This window comes from Alligator sinensis, unplaced genomic scaffold, assembly GCF_000455745.1.
Source record: "Alligator sinensis unplaced genomic scaffold, ASM45574v1 scaffold1976_1, whole genome shotgun sequence".
NCBI lineage: Eukaryota > Metazoa > Chordata > Crocodylia > Alligatoridae > Alligator > Alligator sinensis.
Window position 1 is genome coordinate 1 of NW_005843967.1, and position 5,067 is coordinate 5,067.

General features: G+C 48.3%; 1 pseudogene; it reads right to left on the reverse strand.

The window, feature by feature from the left end:
• Positions 1–715: 715 nt before the first annotated feature.
• On the reverse strand, positions 716–3,055 carry LOC106723439 (annotated as a pseudogene).
• Positions 3,056–5,067: the final 2,012 nt, after the last annotated feature.

The window sequence follows — 5,067 nt, forward strand, 5'->3', positions numbered from 1 at the left end:
CGTCCAGTTTTGGGCTCCACAATTCAACAATAAGTACCATCTCCTTGTCTCTTTCTCCTCTGCAAAGTCTCATTGTGGATACACAGCTCACAAGTTTTGCCCTGTTGCCCTTTTCCATGATGGCATGCATAAGTCAAATTAATTTAGGTTACATGTGGTTTAGAGACATACTTGGTTAATGACCATTTCCCATTCTTCATGATTCTGGCAGTTATAATGAGGAGCAAAGCGAGCTCATTCCTTGTGCTAGGAAACACAAGGGCTCCACTGATGAACTCAGTAATGTTTACTTGATTTAAAACCAATGCAAATGACAGGAGAATCATGCCCAAATGTAAAGCCCTACTATAAAAAGTGACTGCTTGAAACGTCTGAAGGTAAACACTTGGCCTATTTCCTGCAGGACTATTTCAGGCATTTACAAAGGCAGGACAAGGGCCTTAAAGATCTTCAATATCCTTGGAGGCCTTTGGTCCATGCAACAGCCTGGAGAAAGCTCCTATGATACAGGTGTGGGGCTGACTGCCTGAAACTATTTCCTAAGGGATTACGTGAGAGAGGAATGCAAATGATTGTGATTCTCAGGGGAAACTGGCAGCTAAGGCAGTCAGATACCATTAAAATAATATGGCTTCTTTCTTTCTAAATTTTCCAGTAAGCCTAGGCGTTGGCTTTGATCAGACGTAGTATAAATAACATTAAACCACAGCTTTTGTCAATTCTGCTGGACAACTCTGCCTTTCCCAAACAGTTTTCTTAGGGCTGCTAAGACATCCTTGTTTCTCAGGCTGTAGATGAGTGGATTCAGCACTGGGGTGACAATTGTGTAAAACAGAGACACAATTTTGTCTTGCTCTGGGGAGTGGTAGGAGCTGGGTCTGATGTACATGAAGATGGCTGCCCCGTAGGACATGCCCACCATGGTCAGGTGGGAGGAGCAGGTGGCCAGAGCTTTCTGCTGCCCTTTGGTTGACTTCATCCTTAGGACTGCAGCAAGGATGTGAGCGTAAGAGGCTAGGATGGTGGAAGAGGGGATGAGGAGCAGGACAATGCCACACACAAACAACAGAGACTCGTATTGGGACGTGTCAGAGCAGGACAATTTGAGCAGGACTGGGACCTCACAAAAGAAGTGTTTAATCTCTTTAGAGCCACAGTAGGGCAGGTGTATTGTGCAAGTTGTAAGAATCAAACCATCTGCAGACGCTCTGATCCAGACCCCACTTGTCAGGCCCAGGCAGACTCTCCTGCTCAGAAGAACAGGGTGTTGCAAGGGATTGCAAATAGCTACGTACCTGTATTGTGCAAGTTGTAAGAATCAAACCATCTGCAGACGCTCTGATCCAGACCCCACTTGTCAGGCCCAGGCAGACTCTCCTGCTCAGAAGAACAGGGTGTTGCAAGGGATTGCAAATAGCTACGTACCTGTCATAAGCCATGACTGTCAGGAGGAGGTACTCTGCTCCACCCATTGTCAGCACAATGAAAACCTGAGCCCCACAGCCAGCTGGAGAAATGGGGCTGCCTGGGGTCAGGAAGTCTGTTGCCATTTTGGGGACAACAATCAGCATTTGATGCATATCCATGAAGGCCAGTTGACTTGAGGAAAACGTACATGGGGGTGAGGTATGAGAATAGCATTCCCAGACACGGCAGTGTTGAAAGCTAATAAGATCGTGGCCAGGGAGAACATGTGTAATTCGGTCTGGCTCAGGAGTCCCAGCACAATGAAATAGCATTCCCACTTTCATTTCCTCTTCATGCAGCTCTGCCTGAAGCCTTGGACAAAAACGAAATGCCCTGAGAAATGTGTATATACTTCCTAGTGGGTAACACTAATGGCACCTGAGGCAGCCAGCAGGTTTTCATCTCCTGTGAAGAAATGCCAGACATTATGCTTGATGAGACAATAACTGCACTTCCCTGGGAACTGTGTTTATTTAGGCTAAAGATTTTGGGCTCCACAATTCAAAAAGGATGTGGAGAAGCTTGAGAGAGTCCAAAGAAGAGCCACGCGCATGATCAGAGGTCAGGGAAGCAGACCCTACGATGACAGGCTGAGAGCCCTGGGGCTCTTTAGTCTGAAAAAGCGCAGGCTCAGGGGTGATCTGGTGGCCACCTACAAGTTTATCAGGGGTGACCACTAGTATCTGGGGGAACGTTTGTTCACCAGAGCACCCCAAGGGATGACGACTAGGTTGAATGGTCGTAAACTACTACAAGACCGTTTCAAGCTGGACATAAGGAAGAATTTCTTTACTGTCCGAGCCCCCAAGGTCTGGAACAGCCTGCCACCGGAGGTGGTTCAAGCGCCTTCATTGAACACCTTCAAGAGCAAACTGGATGCTTATCTTGCTGGGATCCTATGACCCCAGCTGACTTCCTGCCCCTGGGGAAGGGGGCTGGACTCGATGATCTTCCGAGGTCCCTTCCAGCCTTAATGTCTATGAATTCTATGAAATCTATGAAATATTAGGATGTTTCAGAGCAGGACAATTTGAGCAGGACTGGGACCCCATAAAAGAAGTGGTTAATCTCCTTAGAGCCACAGTAGGGCAAGTGCATTGTGTAAGTCATAAGAATCAAACCATCTGCAGATGCCCCGAACCAGACCCCACTTGTCAGGCCCAGGCAGACTCTCCTGCTCAGATTAATAGGGTATTGCAAGGGATTGCAAATAGCTATGTACCTGTCATAAGCCATGACTGCCAGGAGCAGGCACTCTGCTCCACCCATTGTCAGCACAATGAAAATCTGATCCCCACAGCCAGCTGGAGAAATGGGGTTGCCTGGGGTCAGGAAGTCTGCTGCCATTTTGGGGACAACAATCATCCTTTGACTCATATCCATGAAGGCCAGTTGACTTGAGGAAAAAGTACATGGGGGTGTGAAGAGAAAAATCCACTTGGATTAGAGGTATGAGAAGAGCATTCCTAGACAAGGCAGTGATGAAGGCTAATAAGATCGTGGCCAGGGAGAACATGTGTACATTGGTCCGGCTCAGGAGTCGCAGCACAATGAAGTCTGCTGAAGAAGTATCATTCCCACTCTTCATTTCCTCTTCATGCAGCTGTGCCTGAAGACTTGGACAAAATGAAATGCCTTGAGAAAAAGATTTTCTAAACTTAGCATTTTTATGTCTGGCTGCAAGACCCACCTGCATGTAGAGTTACGATGCTTTAACATATGTTATGTCCATGCCACAGCAGGGATCGGCAACCTACGGCCTGCAGAACCTTTAAATCTGGCCCGGGGAGCCGACCTCACCTGCACACCCCAGATAAGTCGTGGCTCCATCCTGCGGCCACACCACCCAGGCTCGGTGTCATTTGCCCCTGCCCCCCTGCCCCACTCCCTCCATCACTCTGATGAGTGTTGATCTGCAACCCCCCTTCCCTTCCCCCTCCTCTTCCGCCACACCTGACTTACCATCTGCAGCTCTCCAAGGCCCCAGGCTGTGCTCTTCACTGCCTACATGCTGCACTGCGGCGGTACGAATGCATGGGCGTTTATTGACCAAATTATTGGCTGCATCAGGTCGATCTCAGATACAACCAATTTTCTTTATCACGGGTGGGAGGCATGTGACCCTGGATCTGTGAGGGGTGGGTTGGGATGGGAGGTGCGGGCTGCAGCTGCAGGCTGGGTCTGGGGCTGCACCAGGCTCTTCTTGGTCGGGGCTGGGCTCTGGCAGCACTGGGAGGGTGCTACGGGTGGGGGGGCTGCAGCTACCCCAAATTTCACCATGGCCCCCACCCTAGCCTCCCGGGCTGGCAGTGGAAGTGCTGGGAGGGGGAGCTTGGGGGGATTACACCAAAATTTGGGGTGGCTGCAGTCCCCACTCGGGTAGCCCCCTCCCAGCACCACCACTGCCCGCCCCAAGCCCAGCCCAGCCCAACCCTCACCATGAAGAGCCCGGCACAGCCCCGGCTCCAGCCTGCAGCTGCAGCCTACCTGCCCAAGCCTGTGAAGATTCGGAGGACATACTCCCCGCTCTGCGCCCTTCCAGATGAGCTGCGGCTCTGTCCTGCACCCCTCCTGCCTTGGTTGGGCAGCGTCTGCCCCTGCCCTTCTGCCCCACTCCCTCCCTCTCCACAGGGGGTCTTGATCTGCCCTCCCCATGCCCCTTCTCTCACCGCCCCCGCCCCACCAGACATAGCAGCTGCATGCAGCTCTCCATGCTACATTGGAAATCGGCTCAGTTTAAGTAGATATACCTCCTTAAAAATTAGCTTTCGTATCAGCCCCCAAAATCTCTATCGGTGCACCCCTATTGTGAACGTTATCTATAGTATGAGGAGGCGCACTTGGCAAGGCAAGGATGCACATAGGGGTAGGAGAAAGCATTCTCTGTCCCCAACACTTCAGCATTTAACAAATACATTCTGAAAATAGCCAATACCTACTCCCAGGAAAGTTTCTATAGGAAACCTGAAAGCCAATTTGCCACTTAACAAGAATGATTTAAATTAAAAAAAAATTCCAGTCAACTGGATTTCTGTTGTCCAGTTTTCATACCCCTTAAAGCATCTGAATTTCAGAGGATAGATTCTCAGTTGTTTCTGGATATTGAAATATGGTAACTTGGGAGCCAAAATTGATATAGACTAGATGAACAATAACACCTAGTGCAACTGGCTGTAGGCTGTTAAGAAAAAGAAAGTAAAAGAAGAAAAGAATATAGCAATAGCTGCTTAAATATAACAAAAATACTTTTCATGAAGATAAGTGAAACAAAGTTATTCTTATTTTGCTAGATCTCTGTGCCGTATCATTTCAATTCTACCAAACCATTAATAAAATAGAATTAAAAAAAAATATCAGTTCTATAATGCTTTTGATAAAAAAACGTCAATCAGTATTTCAGTGAATGTACATGGATTTTATTTAGTGGAAAAGGATATTTCACTTTTTTCAGGGCTGTCCCACCCATATTCAAATATTAATTCAGAACACTTGTAGCATCTGCTTGCAGACACACGCTGCAAAATACACCGTGAAGGGCCTGACTAGGAGTGGTACAGGTACAACGCCTGAAGACTAGTTTCCATAACGTTAGGAACAGAA